The 22,933-nt window shown below is 47.9% G+C and overlaps 1 protein-coding gene across 4 annotated transcripts in view; it reads right to left on the bottom strand.

Annotated features, from left to right (window-relative positions):
- The window catches only part of SERCA (ATPase sarcoplasmic/endoplasmic reticulum Ca2+ transporting SERCA), a 164,464-nt gene that overhangs the window by 91,091 nt on the left and 50,440 nt on the right, over positions 1–22,933 (bottom strand). For 3 of the 4 annotated variants that reach the window (XM_065442788.2, XM_065442793.1, XM_065442792.2), the window contains exon 1: positions 20,394–20,794. The exons of the other annotated variant lie outside the window; for it this stretch is intronic. The gene's annotated coding sequence lies outside the window, so the exon portion shown is untranslated. Of the gene's footprint in view, positions 1–20,393; positions 20,795–22,933 lie in introns of those variants that run through there. 4 annotated transcript variants of the gene reach the window in all.

Here is a 22,933-nt window from a genome sequence, read left to right as displayed (position 1 = left end):
AAGATTGAGGACATAAAAGCGGAATGAGGGTGGCGGATATGAACGCGCGCGGGAGCCGTAGGTGCCGGAGAGATAATACAACATTCAAAGACGCTCCTCGCGGACTTTTCCAAAAGGTTTTAGCGAAAGCTCGTGGAGTACCATGGTCTTTACGGCTCATCGTGCCCATTTTGCAACACAGGAATCCAAAATGTGACAGTGACACACCTATTATGGACGTGCCCAGGACTTCATCTAAGCCGTCTCCGCCACCTCCGGGCAACAGGCCTTCGGCCTGGTCGCCTACCCGACCTTGAACGTTGGATTCATGGACCCCGTCATCGTTCACTCCTAGATTTTTTGCACGAGTCGAATCTGTTCGTGTATTTTTAACATCTTTTGTATTATGCCTAAGGACATGCTTTCGAATTAAAAAAAAAAGAAAGCTCGTGGAGACCTGGAAGCCAGTCACCCGGACTTCAGTGCCTAATTCATGTGAGCGTGCCGCGTAAAATGAAAACAGGACCGGCATTCACAGAAATCAGCTGTCCAGCCCACCGCAGTATATAGGAGTGTGTGCGCGCCAGGCAAAGTGTTATTTTCCTTTCGTAGTTTCGCGAACGATTAGGTTTTTTTTCGGACGGAAAACAAGCTTTCCCGGAGAAAACGCCCACTTGCAACCAATTTTCTTTTTTTTCTTGACGCGGTTCGAAGGTGTTACAAGCGAGGTCTCCGCGACCAGTAATTTTCGGAGCGTCTGCTAGCGGCCACTACGTTTACCACGACCTCCGATGTTTAGCGCGCACCCAATTAAGCGCGGATGTAGTTTGCGCTACCGCCGTTAGCCTTTCCGACCGATAGCTAATGGAGCAAGAGCCCGCGACGACCGCACGACGACGTACTACAGCCGTAGGACTTTGACCGCGTCCCCGAACAGGTCGCACACGCGACGCCGTCCTGCGCGGCTCTCCCTTCCTTCTTTTTTACCACGCACCTTTGGTCGCTGACGTGCGGGGCGCAGACAAAGGGAACGCAACGCTGTTCGCGCCAGTGCGAGATGTAGCTCCGAACAATGGGCGTCCGAATGTCCATTGACGTCAAGTGGGGAGGGAGAGGCCGAACGGCTCCTGGCGACGGACGCGCGGCGATCTCGGGGAGAGGGTGTTCGTCACCGTTCCTTTCTTTTTCTTTTGTTCTTGCTGCGATGCCTCAAGTGGCACTCGACGGGGAGACAAGGATGGGCACTGCGCCTACGCAACCACCTTCGTTCGCGTATCTGCGGCAGCTCCGGGCGTCGTGTTGTGTACGAGAGGTGCAAGCCAAGTGGGCGCCAGGCGTGTGTGTCGGCCGTCACCGCTTGCCGAGGAACCTCGCAAGAGGCGGATCAATCAATCAATCAATCAATCAATCAATCAATCAATCAATCAATCAATCAATCAATCAATCAATCAATCAATCAATCAATCAATCAATCAATCAATAAATCAATCAATCAATCAATCAATCAATCAATCAATCAATCAATCAATCAATCAATCAATCAATCAATCAATCAATCAATCAATCAATCAATCAATCAAATCAATCAATCAATCAATCAATCAATCAATCAATCAACGTTATACAGTTCGGAATGTATACGAGAGCATTTAAAGGATTAGTCCACAACAGCCGGAGAGGGAAGCTGAGATGTTGGGATAACTGGGTCTTTCGTAAGGCCAAGTTCCTTGTGTATACTATCTACTAAGGAAGAAAAAAAAAGAACGCTTTTCGTTCGTGCCCTTCTCCCTGTTCTTCCGCGCCGTTCCGGCTGCTAAAGATTGCTGATAGACTTACAGGAGACGTGGCACCCGAAGTCATACCCCACCTCACCAACTCCATGCATCGCTGCGACAGTAATGCGTTGCATTGCATCAGACAGCCACGGAAAAGAGAACCAGGAGAAGGGCTCCTGTATATTGTCTCCCTTCCCTGAGTTCCCTCCATGTGATGCCTGCTGCACGCAAGCTTCACTGAAGGACTGACTATTCGTTCTGTCTCGCTTGCACCATGCACTTAAGAGTCTGCCAATCGTAGGAGTTCCCAACTAAAATCACTAAAGGGAAATCTAGCCCTGCGATAATAGAGCTGCTATGGGAATGATGGCTAGTACATGGATTATATGTAATATTTGTGCTCGTGGCTTCAGACGTTTTTCGGCTTTACTTACTACGCTTTATCTGCCCTTATAGGCCTGAATTTTCAAGCGATCATAGCGAAAGAGAGAAAGAGAGAGAGATAAATGAGATACGAAAGGAAGGGAGGTAAATCGGAAGGTAGATAATCAGTTTGCTACCCTGCCCTGGGGAAGGGGTAAGGGGAGACAGAAAGATAAAGAAAAATGCGTGTACAAAGAAAGAGAGGAACCTTACAGAAAAAAAAGGAAACAAAAAAAAATTAAGCAAATTCAAGTACTATAGCCAATAATTTCCATATTTGCTGAACCAACCCGCTCACAACTGCCGCAGACCTACTATATATAGCGTCGCATTTCCGTCTAGTAATTGCTGTAGCAAATTCTGTGACGTCAGTCACCCACCGCAGGGGAAGGAAAATTCCTGCCCGCTGCTCCGGAAAGCACAGCAGCCGCCTCGGTATCACCGCGCGTTCGTGGTTGTCGGTGTTCGAGCCGAAGAGGCGTCGCCCGCCGTCTTTCCCCAAACGGCCGCACCGCGACAGTGCACACACACTTATCGACGCGTCGCGGGTGTCGCGATCGACGCCCCCGCTCTCGAGAGCGATTCCCCGAGGATGTCGCGTGCGCCGAGCAACTGCACGCTGCACGTGACACGCTCGAACGCATCGATCTCTCCGCGGAGGCTACAACGTACTTTGTTCGCGCACAGAACGTCACGACAGAGCAGCTTCGCCGGCAGACGAAAAAGCGCGAGCAAACACGAAGACTGCAAGAAAAACGCGAAAGAGCGTGCACGTGCGCAGACCCGCAACTAAAGATCGCGCCCAATAAGCGAATGTACGTACGTATGCGCGCACGCGAGATGTAAGCTGTGAGTCGGCGCCCGCGTTCATTGTTTACTTGTTTGCTTGCCCCGTTCGTCGTGAAGGAGATGAGTCCCTATTCCGGCTAGGCACAACTTTCGATTCATTGACTCACGGAGTTGTAACGTCCCGAAAGGGGCGTTGGGCTGTGAGAGGCACCATATAAGCGAGGTTTTTCGAAGTAGTTTCGGTCCCTTGGGGGTTTATTTAAGGAGCATATAAGTCTAAGTACACGAGCGCGTCTGCCTTCCGATTCCATAGAAACACAGCTGACGCGGCCAGGGACCGAACCGTCGACCTCGTGCTCGTGTAGCAGGCCGCCAGGCACCGAGACACCGTGGCACATAGGTGGTCGCCCAATCTGTTCGTCGTTCCTGAAGTCGCGGGCAGAGCAGCGTATAAACCCGCGAATTCCTCACTTTTGTGCTCGAGTTTGCGTCTCGTCTTGCTCGGGTTCGTTTAAGTCAGTTTAAGGCCAGTTAAACAGCTCTTACGCGGTCAGCTTCTTCAACGCCGTCGCACGAACGTCCCGCGTGATGATACAGAAACAGGCGCTTGCCCTCATGAAACTTGGTGCCTCTTGCGGACGTGCTCGAACAACGCTGTGTGCACGAGAAAGTAATCACCATTCCAAATGCCACTGCCACTTCTCGGAACGACATCCCCGCCACCTGCACTCCAATCCCCTCCCCCCCCTCCTGTCCCTGCACGCAGGCGAAGTACGACAGCAATGTGTGCACGTCATTGAGCAAGTCGTACGAGGAAACGACGGACGAGTTACCAGGTCGTGTCATTGGTGCTGGCACTAGAGAAATTGTACGGTGACCTCTCGCAACAAAAAATTTATGTGTGTATATAAATGCTTTCTCACATTTAAACACCGTCAAGAAATTTTACAGCTTCATATTGGCCAAAGCGGCACCCGAACATAAGTTGGATGGAAACTCACCTAAACAGGAAAAGCTCTACTTTTTTGTCAGTACTAACAAGAAACGAAATAGACGAAATGGCCCTATGACTACAGAAAGCGGTCGCGACTCCATACATAGTAATAATTTGAACCCCAAGTACATACGTACGGCCTACTTTCTCGCGCTATAGCCTCTTCCGGCCTGGAAGATATATCGATGCGGGTGCAAAGCGCGAATTATTTTCTGCAATAAAGCAGAAACGCCAAAAAACTCGACCGCATGCCCGCTTTATAGCGACACGCGTACGCGTGGTTTTGCACCGAAAAGGGAACGCTTCCTCGAGCCGTCCTCGAAATTCCTGCCGTTCAGCTCGCTGGCGTCATCGACGCCGGCGCGCTGTAAACATCGCCCCACTGTCTGTCTGCCGAGGCTCGGCGCGCGCAGGATACAGGCTTTAACCCACATCCGTCTCACTCTGTGTTCTGTGACGTCATCGCGCGAGCGCGGCGTCGTTTGCAGCTGACACTCGTTCCGCGCTCCTCGTCTCTGTCCCGATGTGGTATTCTCTTTTTTTTTGTTTTAAAAACCAGACTCGGCAGCAAAAAGAAAAACGCGCTCGCCGATCAAATGAGCGACCTCGGGAGCATATTCCAGTGTGTCGCTAAGGCTGTGCGTGCAACAGGTGGCGGGGCAGCTGCGACGCATGCCCCGCGACGCCATGGTTTTTTTGCGGAGCGCTCTGAAACGTTTACGCGAGTACGAACTTTCTGTTTTTTTTTTAATCTTGCGAGCACCATACTTCATTCCCTTCTTCGCGCGCACGCATGCACAAGCATATACGACTGCGGGAAATTGTGCTAGCAGGTTCCAACAGAATCGACCGCTTTTTTTTTTTCTCCTTGTAATAACTGCCGAGTAAAAACTGTGTGTTACGTCAGACGATTTTAGCCTGGCGTTACCTTCTTTTTCTCTTTTCTTTTTCTTCGTCAATTGCGAAATACTGGAAGCTTGGCCAGAGAAAGAACCGGTTATCCCAGAGACCCATTTAGGAGCATCTTGGCATAGTAGTTTTAATTGTTTCAGTGAGACGACATCGAAATAATCAAATTGCTCGGAAACCTATATGGATCGTTATTACTACAGTGCTCAAACCTTTTGACAATGTTCCCAAATGGGTCTTTTTCATAAATTAATTGTGTTCTAATTGATGACTACGTTTTTTTTTTTCGACAGATTCTTTTCAACTGCAGTGTCGATTCAGTTACGCAGCGCCTATAGAGGCCGTCCCCCGAGAGAGGGCGCTAGTTGACTCGCGATCCTCGTGTCCCGCATTACTGGGCATGGGGAAGCGAAATAAATGTAAACGTTTTCTTTTTTCTTCAAACAAAAAGCGCCCTTCCACCTCTCAACACGTGTTTTTATTTTTTTTAAAGAAAATATTGAATGCCTAACAACAAACTTCGCCGTTGTTGGAGAAGTTTCTGTCATAGCCAAGCTGTATAGCTTTACAACGTCACACGCCGAGGATCATTACTATTTACGCTGTTTCGAATAAATGACGGGAGCAGAACCTTTGTTTGAGGTATACTCACCTATGTGACGGGGAAATACGCGAAAATGCTGTACAGACGGCGCACTGAGTCAATACACAGACACAGAGGCGCATGCAGCCGAACATATACGTTGAAATCTCCATGCACGACCAGCTGTTTGCCACACCGAACACTGCGTTGTACCATTCGTGCAGCACGAAACAGTGACTGGAATCAAAACACGAATTTCGAGCTGGCGGGTGGACGAACAGTGCATTTGTAATTTTACGTTATGCTAAATTTCCCAGCCCCTGTGTCATCTTACTGCGTTATGCTGTAATCAAAGTCCAATGCCCGCTTCACTAGATTAGTCCAAATCACTTGAAGTGCAGGAAAAAAAAAAGGGCGTCACGGCAGAGATCTTGTGACGTTTCTAGCTCCTGTAGTTCTGGACTGCTGCCTCTACATTCGGCCATGTATGTGTTATGCTTGGCCGCTATCAGAAAGCGTCTCTTTTTCACATTCCCTGTGAATTATTAAAAGAAAGTAACGGTAAGTTCACTCTATTTACAGCCGTTGACGAATGCAATGTTTCAGGAACGCGCAATACTATAGATTGCGGCCAGCAGAGTTGAGTGACAATTTTAAAGTCACATCTACGAACTTAAACTAGCCGTGCGCTAAACCGTTCGGAGCACTGAGCCGGGATCGCAGTATTTATTCGAAGTATTTTGCGGGAATTATCACATTTACTTCATCGAAAACTGCGGGCACGCATTCCAAGGCCCTTGCATGATCGCAACGACACCGATTCATAGCAGATCTACCCAGCTTTGTTATTTATTTTGTCCGTCGGCAACCGTAGGCTCGCGCTGAACAAAAATTTGCGTATTATGAAAGCGCCAGAGTTGCAGAGCTTTTTACCTAATTGCTCTTTGTTCTTTTTTTTAAATCTCGCAGATTCTTACAAACACAAGAAAATCCGCATGGTCGCTTGCCTCTTGGGTCATGTTATACCTCTGGCATCGTATTAGCATTCATTGTTTCCATTACGAAAATTATCGACAGAACTAACCTAGCCAAACTACGTCCTTCAGGGGCTTTAGAGCAAGCTGCAACAATTAGGCTTATTAGGCTTATTTATACACTTATTCAGGTTGAGTTTATACATTAAAAAAGAACAAAGTACAAGATGCGTGCATACAGACGAGGGTCCCAGACTAATGGCACTGAAAACAGGGCCCACTCTGTCATTACCACTGCCGCAGCAGTAGAGTAATAAAAATGATAACATCATTGTTATCAGTATGAGCCGCAGCTACGCTAACCTTAAGTGTAATGTCGGCACAACCATTAACTTTAAAATAATGGCGACACCATTTCAACGCTTGCATTGACAGCGATGAAAAGCTAAAAAACCTTAATAACGCCAGTCTACATTTACCGTCCACTAGATATATCTAACTACACGAAAGAAATATTCTTTCCTCGTGGTGCTTCCAAAATAGTTTTTTCCTTCTTTTTCATAAGCGGCATTTATGAAGAAGCTTTAGCTCGGGCCCAACTCCGACGCGGCCCATTCAAATACATGTAAAACGCGGAAACGCGTTTCTGAGATAACCCCTGGACCGATTTTGATGAAATTGGTTACATTTGAGAGATAAAGGTAAATAATAGGGACTGTTGCAAGCGGAATTTCAATTTAAGGCTTGAATCGTGTAAAAAAGAATTTTCAAGAAATCAGAAGTTCGAAAGAAATAGAAGCACAAAGTTTATAAATTAATAGCTCTGTATCAAAAACAGATATCACGGTTCTGTAAACGGCATCCATTACATCATTCATAGCGGACAAATTCGATATATCAATTTATATTTTACGTGAATTCGTTATGTTGTGTACAAGGGTTCTGCAAAAGCTGTATTTCCATTTTACTACATTTTTTTTTTAAATTCATGTGTAACACGTCAATTTTGCCCGCTTTAGATGTACTCTTAGACGCAATTCCCATAATTGTGAAATATTTTTTCGTTGCTGAGTTAGGGTTGTAAACTTGATAATTTCGTTTTCTGAAAATGTGCGGTTTTTGACAATTCTTAATAAAAAATTGACGACCTAAATGGAAAATTCGAAACCAACGTTTACTAGATGTTCACTTTTGTTTTAAATACAACAAAACTCGTCAAATTTGGTGCCATGGTTGCCGAGAAACACGAATTTTCCTTTTACACGCACTTAGAAACACCCGAGCTTAAGCTTCCTCTTATAATGTGCGCTGTTATAGCAGCGCATAGATCCGTCTCAGATGTGTTCTTTGTCTACCTGTAGAGCTTGCTTCATTGCAGTACTTTAATGTCGTGGGAGAAGCCAGACGTCTTGCGTTAGCATGCAACAAAGGACAAGACGGCCGGACGTGCAGACCTTTCTGTTCGAAGGTGTTTAATTTTTGTGTATTTGTGTCTTTTCGCGTCCTAGTTTCTCTTGGCGCTACAAGAACACCTTACGACATCACTGTGACAACACAGAGCATAAACAACGCAACAGCAAGTCGGGAAGGAACAGTGCTCACAATTGTTGCACAATAGTCCTAACTTCTTCATTGTGCAAATTCAACCGTGTCTTTCACCGTGTAACACTTACCGCTTTGGAAAGAAGGTTTCTTAGACGCTAATAATAACCGTCGCAAGTCGTTAAAATTGCGGGGAGACAGAGCCTTCCCAAATAGAACGGAAATTACCGAAGCCAGACTACGCCACACGGTCCCATTAGTGCACGCAACAAATCAAGTTCAGGCATATTTCGCTGTTTGAAAGAAGCTAAGTCTATCTCAGTCGCACTGCTGCCGTATCTTTTTTTCTGGCTCACTCGCTAATTGCTGCCGCTCTCTCTCGTACACGATCAAGACACCGCGGGGTTCCAAATTTAGGACCCTTATGAGACACAGGTTAGTGATGTCGCAACTCGACCTCGGAAAGGGGAGGGGGTGGGGGGGGGAAGTGACAACAAAGAGACAAGCTGGAAGGCCGCAACGACAACATTACAGCTGCAGCAACGCGGACGACGCAAGCAAAAGCTCCGACTGTCACAAACACTTTCTCCTCGGTGCGCCTCTCTTCCTCCGTGCTAAACACAAGCGTTTGCGGCCTCCACGGTTCTGCGTGGTATAGTGTGCCAAGTTCACGCCATCATGTCTCGCTTCAAGTGCGACCGCAGCTTCTTCGTCTTGTTGCATGCACGTTCGCAACTCTCTCCTTCTCTCGCGAGCTTCCAAGTGAGGAGGTTTGCCTGAGATAGGTGAGCTATATTGAAATATATATCTCTCTCCCTCCCTCTGTGCGTTTATGTGTACTTGTTTGTCTCTCGCCACGTGTGTTTGTGAGATTGTGTTTGTCTATCTGTGTTTGTACACACATGCGTGTGTGTGTCTGCACGTGTGTTTATCGCTGTCGTCACTCGTGGTTGTCCAATTGCTGCGGCCAGCCAATTTGGCTCGAGCGCGGTGAACAAAGACGAGCTTGACGTGTTTGTGTGGGTCGTGGGTTTGGACGCGAACACCGCGCTCGACCCTGAGAAAGTGGTGTGCGGTAAAGGACGTCGTGACGCCGAGTTTCACCACTCCTTGCCTTTTGTGGCGCTGCCATCGGCTGTGGTTTCATCACTTATTGTTCTTTCCAACTGCTTTCATGCAACTCTGTTTTGTACCACGCCTTGCCTTCTGCGGGCCGCATGCGTTCCGCGTCTCACCTAACTTAAACACACAGCGATGCATACAGTTGAGAACAAGCCGGTGGAAAACAGGCGAAGAACAGGCGATTCCTAATAACAACGAAATAAGAAGTTCAGTAGAACAGAATGTTCTCTTAGTATCTAGAATAGATAGAAATGGCAACTCTATAGTGAGCTGGTGACGAGGAGAACCTGCCGTCAGCAGCGGGTGTGAAGGACTTGGTTTTTCGCGTACGACGACAGCGACACCAACGGCACGAGTCAGGTAATACGAGCTTCGCTTGAAAAAAGCTTAGAGCATTAGAAAGGAGAGTGATGAGTGAGCCGTCAAAGATCCTGAAAGATATTACTGTTAGCCTAAAAGCGCAAGTACGACTTGACGATCGAGTTTTTCTCGCTGTATAGTGTACGAGTGCGACTAGTGGACCTTGCGGATATCCGAAAGAAACTTGATTCCTCTGAGCTCCGGTACTGGCGCATAGTCCAGGGAATTCTACGGACTGCCAGGTGAACCAACCTTTTGACATGAAGTGAGATTAAACTCGAATGTTCCTTCGAAGCAAAAGTCATGGAAATCAATCTTGATCGTTTTATTCATGTCATGCGGGCTACCGGCTCACTGGAACGGAATTAGTGCTGGCAAATGTTTAAGATATAAGAAAACGGGGTCGCCAGCGCACGAGTATGTTAGATGGTACGAGATTGTTAGATGAGATTATTAGATGAGATTGTTACAGAGAAGCGTCTCGGTGAGTTTGAAGAAATTGTCTTGAGCGGATGTCCTTGCCGTTCATATGTTCATCGTGTCACCAAGAGTCGAAAGCTACTCGATGGCACGTAATGTGCGCATGGTCCGTGGGCAAATGTCACCCACCTGCACCTTTCATCTCCATTCTGTCGCGTGCCGCGTACATTCGCCGATATTACGTTCTATTTATCTGGGCTCAGTCGCCGGGCTGTTTATTTCCCCACTCCCTTGCGTCAATTGAGTGGTCGGACAAACATTTAGAGTAGATTATCGCATGCGAAAAGTTTGCCAGCAATTCTAGCGCAAGTATGCTCCGATGATCATCAGCCTTTCCGTCGCAATGCGCTGACGAAAACCGAATAAAAGATAAAGCTATGCTATAGATGGGGCTTATCGCAAGTGCGTCTTATCGCGTGCGACTGTCTGTCTGGTCTGCTTATCGCGCTGCGCCCCGCAAAGCATTTAGCGCATCTATACATGGGCCCGCAAAGTGGTCAAAGTGAGTCATTTTCGACGGTTTTACGAGCGGTGAGTGAAGGGAGAAGCAAGTCGCAGGGAACATGGGTCGACGGAATTTTCTAATGCTTGACTGGCAAAGCTGCGCCTCTTTGATAAGAGAAAGACAAATATCTTTTGAGATCACGAATTCTTGAGAGGACTCACTAATATTGGCGTACATATTTTGGCAGAGTCCGTATCTCTATAGGTATTCTTCATTCTGCAGTGTCCGACATCTAAAAAGTTCCGAGGAAGTTCTCAGGACCACTGACTTGTTTCTTTACTTAAATAATTTGAAAGATCTCGCGATCACCGCTGATTTTTGTTTCCCTGGAAATTAAGCAGCAAGATTGAATTTTCTACCCTACATTCTAAAGGAACCAAATACTTCGTGAGTTTAGAGAACTTTTTTCAGTGCCGGAGCTACCCAAACGCGACAAAAATTACACTTAAATTCGCGACGTTCCACTGACATCCCGCGGCTGAGGCTTTGGAACGAAATTCGGCAAAGGAAACGTTGGACTTCGCTTTATACAGTAGTGACCAACGCCCTAACAGCAAATGAGGGAAAGTAAGGCTAGTACGAACCCAATTTTAGGAATCTAAACGGATCTATTATAGCGATTTAGTGTCCTTTTAGAGAGAGAGAGAGAGAGAGGGGGGAGAGAGAGAAAGAGAAACCATAAGATAAAGGCAGGGAGGTTAAACAGGCTGAGCCCGGTCGGCTACACTATGCTGGGAAAGGGGAACTGAAAGGAGAAAAGAATGAGATAAGTTCCCAGTATGCGCGCGCACGCACGCGTTGGAGCGTTTATACGTAGTTCACTTCGTCGCAAGCGGTCGTAGGGGCTGGATACATGCAATTCGAGAATCAACGCAGCGCTGTTAGGTCACAGAAGGCTTACACGAAATGAAGGTAAATGTGGAGCAACTTACTCCTAGACGCTCGCTTCTTTCGTAGCTAAAGAGCTCGCTCATTCTGCAAAAAGTTTAACTCTCAATTAAACAAAAGAGAAGCGCTAGCTCCATGTTAGCGGCCGTCGATTGGTTTACCGCCCTCCCTTCGCTAGGTATCTTATCGCTTAACTGTGGCAGTTACTCGGTAGTGTCAGGATTCGCCGCTTATCGCGCAGATATCTGCGCAAGGGGAGCAAAATCTATAAAAAGGCAGCGGAATAAAACGTTATCGCCTCCGTCACGTACGCAAGGCTTTCCATGCTCCTTGCAGGACGTGTGGCGTGACCAGGACGCGCAGATACGGGCTGGCGTGGTCTCTCGCCGCGCGTGTTCAGGGCCAAGTTCGAACTTTCCAGCAAGACCAGCGAGGCGGCTGATTTCCGCGGAAAAACACTGCATTCGTGCAGTTTCGTGTTTTGCGTGCATGCTATAACGTGTGCTTTGTCATGTTTGATTTATATTCGCTACGTAAGCAACTTGCATACGCCCACCCCTACAATGCATCGCACTGAGACTGCTGTATATGTAAGTAATAAAACAGTACCTGTCTTTTACCTCCTGTCGCCTTTCCCACTTTCCAAGCAGATGAAAGAAAGCGATTTGATTCAATCCTACACAGCACTGAAATTTACAGGACAATTTATGTGCTCGATCTGTGATGGCATAGAATGACGCCGCCTGTTCGGTTCCCGTCCGCGGCAACTGCGTTCTTATGGCAACGAAGCGGGGAAACAAATGAGGATCCCACAAACTGTGGGAATCGGTGTAAGCGAAGCTTTCAATGCTGTGTTTTTAGCTTTCGTTGACGATAACTACTGTTCTGCTTGCCGCTTCTGGTCGGGGCGCTCACCACGCTCGTCGTCTTTCATGGCCGCCACGCGTCGTTGGCTTGCCTCGCGTCTTCGAGCCAGCACGCATTCGCCGTCTGCACCACGTTTCGCTGCGTGGCGAACACGCCCCTGTTCCGCGCGACGCTTCTTTCGGGCCTATAGGTGCCTTCGATGCCGAGTGCCCACTTTGAAGCGATTTCGCTGGCCCGTGTTTACGTGCTCCTTCTGAATACGTGACCAGCACGCTGTTGAGGCGCCAGCTCCAAGCGCTCTCTCCGGGCTATAGACCAGGGCATTGTTTACGCTATCACAGCCCAGTACGCGACCTCCACAGCCCGGCAGCTGCATTTTTGTCGCATAGGGAAGCAAGCATGTCACGTGCCATACGCACGAACTGTGAACGCCGTCGCGGCGGCGCCGGCCGGGATGCGCGGAGGCGAGCGCCATCTCGGGGTGTTGCAACAAACCCAGCGGCGCGTGCCGGCAAGACTACGCACAGCAGCAGCAGCGCCCGGAAACTCGAGAGAAGAGGCAAAGAAAGCCTCGCTTTAAAAGAAAAGTTAGGACTTGTTTGTCGGCCGTTGGGTCCAGGTTAACGGACCACAGGTGGTCAAAAATAACCCGGAGTTCCAAACCACGACGCCTCACATAAAGTATCTGTGTTGCCTTAGTATGTTTTAAACACCGTCAGTTGTTCAATCTATCAAACAGGTAGAAAGCGCTAACGATGACGCACGTCACGAGAGAAAATAAACTATAAGGAGCGAAGAGAATGCCAAGTAACACTCCGTTACAGCCGTTAAAACCCGAAGACAACGCGTAGCTTCAGAACTCGTCGCTGAGTTTTGAAGAAAAGAGACTGGAGCAGCAGCCAATGTTTCGCACCGTTGAGTACCGACTTCTGTCTTCTCTATACTTGGCAGAAGCGTTTCCCGACCATGGGTTAATGGCGGACACGTCGTAAAACCGACGTGTAAAAGCTCGGTCGTTGGATACGTGAGAGTGTATACGTGAGAAACGGGGCATCCGAGGTTCCTGTCGATGTCGAAGTTAAAATGCAGAGATGAAACAAACGCATACGGGGGACGACACGGTGATAAAACCAGCTGCGTAAAGACCTTCTTAGGTACTCGTTATGCTAGAAGAGAAATATTTGCGCAGCCGGCCCACACATCGTCGTCGTTCCTTCTGTTCTTGCTCAGCTAAAAGCCCGAGGCTCGGCTTGCTGTTCATGTTTTGCCGTTCGGTTTGGTTTGGTTTGGTGCCTGTAGTTATTGCACAACCAACTGCGGGGGATTGGCCCTGAATCGGGCGGGAGTCGGTCGAAAAAGAATAAATACCTAAATAGGTTTTTTTTTGTACACTCTTCGCTATGCCTTCGTCGTCATCTACAAGTCACCATCGTTGCCAGGGGCCACCGCTTCCTCATCTTCAACATGACCCATTACATCGTGGCGAAGAAACAGAAAACTATGACGGCGTATATCATTATAGTGCACGTAGCGCGCATTATAGTGCATGTATAGAATGTAGTGCATTTCTACACCTATATATCCATTTACAGTACCTATATGTGCATTTCTGTACCACATATACGTGAACCTGTTGCTATCGCAGTGAGCGATTTCAGAGTCAGGGGGACTCGCTGAAGTTCGCTGTGATTGTTTTTTTTTTTTTGTTCTCCCCTTTGACAGCATATAATGCACTAGCAGCGCATCATTCGATTCCACGTGTACACTATAGCACTCACAATCAATTCTTTTTCTCTAACAATGACGTCAACAAAACTTATCAGGATGTCGCGGCGTGCCGGTTATTTCTAGATTATACGCATTCAAACCTCCCCGGGAATGCGTTCAACTGCGGCGAGTAACCGCGTACGTGCAGGCCATTGCGGGAGCGACAGACCAGCTGTCTCTCACGAGCCACATTCCCTCGCTGTTGTTAATTTCGGGCCGCGTTCGATGCTATAATAAAGCGTTACATGTGTCGCTCCTAAGTATAACAAACCCGCCGTGGTTGCTCAGTGGCTATGGTGTTGGGCTGCTGAGCACGAGGTCGCGGGATCGAATCCCGGCCACGGCGGCCGCATTTCGATGGGGGCGAAATGCGAAAACACCCGTGTACTTAGATTTAGGTGCACGTTAAAGAACCCCAGGTGGTCAAAATTTCCGGAGTCCTCCACTACGGCGTGCCTCATAATCAGAAAGTGGTTTTGGCACGTAAAACCCCAAATATTATTAAGTATAACAAATGAAAATAGAACGACAACAAAGAAATAGGTCATGTTCAAGGTTATTGCGCAGAGCTTGTACTGGTGTATTCGGATCTCGCCACGATAGATATAGGACGCCAATGTCGATACAGCGAATATCCTAGGGATCATGTCCTCGTGTGTCTGCGACATGCAAATTAAGCCACAAGAGCGCTGCTGCAGAGTCTCTTGAAATGTGTGTTCCTGTACGACCACTGGTGACGAATTGAACGATGAACGCATCATCATGCGTGTGTGGCGTGCACTCTGTGAACTCCTCCCCTCGTCTTTCAGTACCCTTCCCCCGTTAAAGGTGATCAACAGCAACCAGCCCGATTAACCTCCCTGCTTTCACCCTTATTGCTTCTTTCTCTCTACCTCTCTATTTCTCTGTATACAGGCGCTGTTCAGAAAATGATTGATCTTCCGTTGATCGTCCATACGTACTTGGCTACGAATCCATTTGGTGCGTCGTCAGCTTTTCACTTTAGTAAACGCCGCCACCTGCGTTTTTTGAACGGAAGAAATGAACTGGCTACCATTTAGGAATGTGCGATTGACATTTCTTAAACGTCTAGCCCATTTTTTATGCATCCGTTAAATTTACGTTAACACTCTTTCACTTCATTTTCAGCATTCAGCGAGTATAAATAAATGTAAATGATCTGAAAGTAAAAAGCGATTCCGCCGCTGCAGGACTGTGGCGATTTTTCTTTTATTACGGCTACTTGATCTTTCGCATGTAGCCTCGCTGAATTTGAATTGAGCTCTGGGGTTAATAATAATAATATTTGGGGTTTTACGTGCCAAAACCACTTTCTGATTATGAGGCACACCGTAGTGGAGGACTCCGGAAATTTTGACCACCTGGGGTTCTTTAACGTGCACCTAAATCTAAGCACACGGGTGTTTTCGCATTTCGCCCCCATCGAAATGCGGCCGCCGTGGCCGGGATTCGATCCCGCGACCTCGTGCTCAGCAGCCCAACACCATAGCCACTGAGCAACCACGGCGGGTAGCTCTGGGGTTATACGTGCCAAAACCACGATCTGATTACGAGGCACGCCGTAGTGGGGATGGGGGGGGGGGAGCATACGAATCAATATTGGCCTCCTGGGGTTCTTTAACGTACCACAATGCACGGGACACGGGCATTTTTGCATGTCGCAAAAAAATTCGCAAAAATTTCGGCCATCGCCGGGATTCGATCCCGCGACTTCGTGCTCAGCAGCGCTACACGATAACCGGTAAGCCACCGCGGCGGATGTAGCCTCCCCACTGGTATATTCCGATATGGGGCCAACGAAAGCAAACACGAAAACAAAATATGCAAATGAACATCTTCATCGCAAAGCCGTGCCAGTAACGTCGTATTAAATGAGGACGCCGGAATACTTTGAGCACTTGGCGATCTTCATATATATGAACGCAACTCGCAGTGGACAGGGAGATTTGCATTCAGCGCCCACTTCTAGATATGGAGCCTTCGTGACTGGGATTCGAACCCTAGGAATCGTGCTTAGTAGGAGAGTAACCGTGACCATTTAGAACATTCAGACAGTCTGAAAGACTTTCGAGGCCACTGAGATAACGCGACCATAGTGTCTGCCCAGTGTTAAAAAAAAAAAAGCTCTTATTACAGAATATTCGTTCTCGGGAATAGGTCAAATCGTTTTCTTTTTCATCTTTGTTTCTGACTCCTTTTAACCCTGACACCTCTAGCATTAAGCTACATTAATATACATATATCTCTGTAGTCGACTCACCTGGACGTTTTTACAGAGAGGCGAGGTCGACTGGTGTCAAGTGGGCTTGTGACCGCGTTTGAACTCTTGCGAGAGAACCCGATTGACGCACGCTTTTAGTGTAACATAATCAGCGCGCATGCTTTATCGAGCGTGCTGCCCTGTCCCGGACGTTCAGATCTTTTTTTTTCTTTCGCGCGATAGTGTGGTGGCCTATATAGGCCAATGATAACGACTGAATCCGGCGTCTGAGACTTTAGCCTTTAGCACCGCGCAGACGTGGAAGAGGGTTCGCGAAATTTTATGGCCAAAAAGCCGAGGGAGAAACCGCGTGTGACCCCGCTTGCATTTCTTGTTTAGGAGTATACTTTTTCTCTGCGTTCAAGCATTTTGCGTCAAAGTGGTTTAGGCTTCAGATTTATTATTGTCTATGTTGCAACAGTCGGCACGGCCTGTTGGCTTTGCTCGTCTCCTCAGTCTGACGATCTCTCCGCAGAGTTGAATTAGTTGGACGAAATTGATCCTGGTTGGCGCAATGCTTAGCTCTGGTGACCAACCATCGTCTCGGTTTTAAAAAAGGAAAATAGAAAAGAAAAGAAAAACGCATCACTGGTACTCGGAATAGTTGGTTACTAAAATTGCGAAACGTGTTGACAGCACTACAAGAACGGCATAAAAGAGCGCAAGTCAGAGCCCGTCCTTAGTATCGCACGTTCATTGTGCCGTCCTTAAAGTGCTGGTAATTCAATTCAACTAAACTTTATTTTCCTTTTTGACTTTGACTAACCTAGGCGCGCTCTTATTTATCGCACATACTTCGAGGTCATATACACATAATAACAGTAACCATGAGCATGTTGCGTATTCCTGGTGGCTCATCAATGACACGTTCAGAACTAAAGCGACCATCTTTGGTAGAGCTGCTCAGAAGCCATGAATTGACGCGATGAGGGTAGGGAGAAACAAGGGGCTAAATTTTCTTATTTTTAACAACCACAATTAAAAAACCAAGACCCGATCAGGCCAGGAAAATCGCAGGGGAAATTGACTGTTCAATTTAATTGTAATGCAGAAATAGCAGAAAAAAAACGAGAAATAAGAAACTTAGACGAAAAGATACTCCCCCCTGCGGCAAGTTGTCTTCTCGGCCACTTTAATTTGCCTTTTCCTTATTATTTCTGCGCTTCGCTGAAATATAACCCTTAATTTTTCATATATGCCGTTCCTGGCTTAATTGTCTGTTGCCTTCATGTGGCTGTCTTTGTAGAGAAAAGTATAAAATCGAGCTAGCTTTGGTAAATTACGCTTTTGAAATACCACGTATGTCCTTCTTACCGCGAGAACAACTTTGGTGAACCAGATAAGATGCGAAAATTAAGGGCGCGTGGCTAAACCACCTCAAAAATAAGCCTCCCCCCCCACTTCCCCACCCCCACCAGTGATGCCGTGGATATTGATACCGTGGTAGGGTATAGCTAATTATCAACAAAATGCGATTGCATTTCCTCCAAAAGTAAGCAAAGAGTTAACCTGCCAACTGTTGGTATCTTTCCGCGCATGAGAAGGGGCCAGAATACGCGAAATATAATGTTAATGTCGTGACGTCAGTCGAACGCCATAAAAAGAAAAGAAGATATAAAGAAGAAGAAAAGAGGAAAGCTTGCCATTCATTCGCTACACATATAATGAACGTTTATTTCCATAAAAAATGCAAATAGTGTTTTGAAGCAGTACTCTGTCAGTAAAAAAACTGACTTGCTGTTTCTCCTTAATGTTCATTTAAAGTACTGTTCAGCGGTGTCTAAGCAAGGAAGGAGACTTCTTCTAAGCCGGACGCGGACAAACTTGATTCGGCAAGAAATCAAACGCCGCGCGATTCCTCAGCTGTTACCTTGCTACATTGCTAATTATTTAAAAAAAAAACCATCACGATAGGTTTTCTTTTTCTCTTACGAACAGTTCTACATCGTAACAATATTTTTTTGTGAATACGGGATGTGGGAGCAAGGTTCGAAAAGTGCAAGTTGAGAGGAAGCGGGTAGCAGGAAGGCATAACCTTGCCCCGAAGGCAATGTAGAACACGTATGCGTTCCGTTACTCGAGGAAACCGCGTCGACGGACGGTATATTTTAGCCACGCGGCGCGCTAGTATCGCTTTCGCATAAGTAATAATTCATTGCGGAGGACGAAGGCCACGTTTCCAAACTCGTTTCCGGTTCGCGAAGCCGTAAAAAAGCCCGGCATCGGGTCTGACGACAGCAGTGTTATACAAAGCTCCCCGCCAACGCAACTCCGGTTCCGCTCTCTACCACACTATAACAAAGCGGCTGGGCTAAACAGTTCCAGACGGCCTGGCTGACTTGTGACAACAAACTATATAACCGTTTCATCAACTAGCCGGCAAATAATACTAATTAAAAAAAAGCGCCGTACGGATGTATGTGAACGTGTTTCTCTTTGTCCCAGCCGAAGCGGCAGCCATTGCCCAAGCCCGACGGAACTTTCAACGAGGCCAGCTCGGGACCAGAGCACGCCGTTTGTCCGTCCCCGCCAGTCTTTAAAAACTTGGCCCGCGTTGCCGGAGAGCTTTGCAGCCGCCGGCTAAATTTAGCAGGTGCTCAGAGTCCTTGGGGGCTTTATTGGGCCGGCCTGCAATGTCCGCGCACGCTTAAGCCTGGCGCGCATGCGCCCTCCTTTGGCTGCGACTCGACCGTCGTCTGCTTGTGACCGGTGCAGTTTCAGGGTGACCCGTGGGACGAAAGTGGCGAGGACCTTTCCTTTTCACCTCGCTCCCGAACTTCAGGTTCTTGGAAGAAGTCTAAAGCGAATTAAGTACCGCTGCTCGGAGGACGTTATGTCGCTCGATCAGAGAGTCCCATAAACGGAGGTTACTTTTTGATGTACAGTCCTAAATGTTTTATTCCGTTGACCTCTCGGTCCAACAGCTAGAGTTTATTCCGTCTGCTACTCCCGGTCCAGGAATCCGAGCCCGGTTGTTTTGCAGCGACCAAATCTGAAAAAAAGTTGCTCCGTCTGTTGCAAATTTGTAGAATCTTGCTCAGTTAGTGTTACAGCTGAGTTTTGTTTTAGCTACCATTTAATAAACACTGCTCCAGTGATGTTTAGCTACCATTTCTTGCAGTTCTTTTTGATTTCTTACGCTTCAAGGTCACTCTATAATGGTGAATTCGGGTACGACTTTAGGAATGCAGATACTATTCAGCGCATTTTTTTTTCTCATAAATAATCGCAATACTTTATCTCCGGCCACAAGAACCTCAGTCCTCGCGTTAGTAGGTCATGGCTCCCGCTTTGGTCGTTGGCCCTGATCGCACTTACATCCAGTTTATCGAAGGCGTAACGGCGCGAGCGTACGCGAACATAGATAACAGCGACAAAGGCTTTTGATAAGAGCCCTGGATTTCCCGCTGAAAGAAGCGTTGCGCGTCTCCAACGCGGTTGCTGGCACTGTGACTCCTTTCTCTCTCTCTCTCCTTGCTCGCTAACGATGATCAAGGGTTTCCGAGAGATAAGGCAAGGACTTCGAGCAACATCGCTTTGTCCGTTATCAGAGCGTCTAGAAGGGGGTGGTTTTTCTTACGCTGGACACGTGCGCTTTCGAAACGCGGTCATGTTAAGACGGCGCTTTAAATAAAAGGCTGCCGCTCAAAGGATAGTGTCTAATGCAGCCTTACATCATAGTTACGCGCACATCAGTTTGGAATGAACAGGTAAGCATGTACCTACAGGCTGGGGAGCCAAGGAGATACCTTAGGCGATGCATACATATTACATGGTGGCATGGAAGGCATGGGATGGACGAAACAGAGCAGCCTCCGCGAATCACCCGGTACTGTTTTCATTACGAAGACGGCTATCTTCACAGCTGTATCATTGAGGATGACCCCTTGGGGCCATTCGAAACAGCATCAGCGATTGGCATCACTCACATCGTGTTACCGACAACTTTGCTGCCTTTTACATAAACTGCTTTGGGTAACGTCTGTTGAGACGCGTGTCACAGCCCAAGTAAAGAATTAAATGTTGGGATTTAACGAATTAAAAGAATCTTAAAAGCCCCGAAGCACCGCGAGAGAAGTTCAACCCCGAAAAGCAGCATCGCGAAAGCTGTTTCGGTGCGCGGCAAAGCAGACGACGTGTGCAAGAGGCGCTCACCCTTTGAAGCAGACGACAGCCGAAGTCGGTTCTGTATCCGTTCCCAGGGTTTCGAAGCACACAACACAGCTGGTGGAGTGCTTGTAGTAGTGAGCGTACGAAGGAAGAAAAAAATGATATCGAGGCAGGCAACAGGTCCTGGGCCCGGCAGCACAGATGAAGACAACTACCCCGTCGTCTCGTTCCCCCACACGATTAAAAAAAAATGCGAGAGTAGCCCACACGCGGAATTAATCCTGCGAAACGAAACACACACAACCTAACACAAGAATGAGTCCCAGTGGAAGTGTCTAGATCGAAGTCGACTTCGGAGAAGAGGACGCTCGGGACATCGTCCGCGTTGAGGATCCTTTTCCCCACAGGCCTCTCGTATACCTGCTGCGGGAGGTCACAGCGCCGTAGCTGCCGCCACGAGCGCGATATATAGGCACAGGCGTGGCGCCATCTGGTGGCGGCTGCCTCAACTCGGACGGCGCCTAGAGCGCCGGTGCGGCGGGCGCAGCAGACGGCGAGAGAAGCACGCTGCCGCAACACTTTTCGTTCGAGCAAAGTTACACAGCACTCCCTCAAGCGTTTCCACTTTCAAGGTCGGCTCGGTTCCAGAACGGCGGGCCCGCCTGCATTGTTCGCAAAATTCGACGCATCGGATGACGCGGTCCCGCTCGAACGCGCAATGAGGGTGCCCGGGGACCGTTATTTGCAACTTTGTCACTGCCGGCATTTGTCGATGGCGGGACTAGTGGCGCCACCTGGAAGCCGAGATTGCAAACGTAGGTAGGAGGATTAGGGTTGATGGGGAAGGGAATGCTGGCCGCCGACGTTTCATCGGCGGGTCGACTTTATTTTAGAACCGGAGGCTGGAGGAACGCCGCCAGAGATGTGGCTCGGCTGCTGCGGTTCTTATTTTAAGAGCGCGCCGAGTGAGATTAGAAGTGGAGATTTGGAAACCCCGCCGCAAAAGCCCGAGGCAAACAAAATGTATGCACTCCCACAGCGCGCCGTCGACGCGCTGGGGATCGACACGCATCATGGAGAGGAAGCACCGCTGTGTTCACCTTGGTGTGCTTGAGGTGGCGCTCTGCGGGAGTGCTTTCTCCTTGAGGCTAGCAGCCTTCCCATACCTGGGGTACAGGCAGTCCGCATAGTTTGCAAACACAAAGGGACATATGTACCGAAGCCTAGCCGATTTGTAAAAGAAAGATGCAGCTTCGAAACATCTTTTGAGACGTGTGCGATTAGCCCTCACATAGGATTGCAGGTTCCCGTCCCCTCTCTCTAGGTTTTGGATAGCCTCCGTGAAAATAAATGAAAGTCGGAATTGCGTCACTTCCCAATCTCTACTTTCAATTATATCAACCCAGCTTCGTACGTCCTTTCATCTTTTATCACGCTTCAAATATACTAGCAGTTTCATATCGTCCTTGACACTTTAAGCCTTCCGTTCCTTTAATAGTGAATCACTTTCATTAAGCATTCGGCTATTCGCTATACACCGACAATCACCGTCGATAGATTCTGCACACTTTCTTTTCTTTCTTTTTAGTTGAAAGATAAAAAAAAATAGCAGAGAATCGCGGCAGGCTTTAGTTGCAAGACAAATTGCAAAGCCCAGATGGCCAGATAAAAGTATTCACTAATAACTATCTAATCATTCGCTTTAGGGTACAAGTTCCAATTCCGAAATAGAAGCGGAGCGCGAGTGAAGTCATGCGTCTGTTTAGCTGAAATACAAAGACAAGCCCCACTTTCTAAATATCCGACCCCAGATTATGGAACGAAATCTCTGTCTTCCGTAGTTAACAGCTCCCCAAAAGCATGCGTCAAGCAAGTCGGGACGGCCTTGACCCCCATCAGCCGCAGAACGGCACACCATAGGCCACTGACCGATCCATCCACCGAAATGGGTTAAGGGCAAACTGCGCAATGAGAAGCCATTTTTTTTTTCACGTTTTTCGCGAAGCTGCCGACGTATATGTATCCGTACACAGAGCAAGCGTCTTCATACACTGCTCGCGACTTCTGAATTTTGGCTGTCCAGTGTCGTCGCCACCGTCCACGCTTACGTCATGCGAAAGCGACCGGATGCATCGCAACCGGACGACGACGACAAGGACAGATGCCCGCCCGCGCCGCCATTTTCCCTTCATTTCTCTTCCTTTATCCCGACGTCGAGTTTTATCCACGGCCACTCGGCTCAACAACAACAGCAGGAGCAGCAGCACCAGCTGCAGCAGTAGCAGCTCGGGAGCTTCTATACTTGAATACACAGGAAAGAAAAGATCGACTTTCTCGGCAACCATGCAATGCACTGATTTTGATGCAGTTTGTTCCTTTCAAAAGAAGAAGGTAAATTTTAAACAGGACACATTTTTAATTTATTTTGGGCCGTCAATATTTAAAACAAAACAAAAAAAGGAATAGATAACTACGAAATGCCAAGAAGCTCAAGCATAGTGATTACAACTCTGCGACGGGACAAAATGCGTTGCTCGCGCCGAGAGGCCATTGCGGCGGTAAGTGAAAGAGCCCATGCATATGCG

This window comes from Dermacentor albipictus, chromosome 2, assembly GCF_038994185.2.
Source record: "Dermacentor albipictus isolate Rhodes 1998 colony chromosome 2, USDA_Dalb.pri_finalv2, whole genome shotgun sequence".
In the NCBI taxonomy this organism is placed as follows: domain Eukaryota; kingdom Metazoa; phylum Arthropoda; class Arachnida; order Ixodida; family Ixodidae; genus Dermacentor; species Dermacentor albipictus.
The sequence above is the reverse complement of the archived record's forward strand: the minus strand, read 5'-3'. Positions and strand labels throughout refer to the sequence as shown.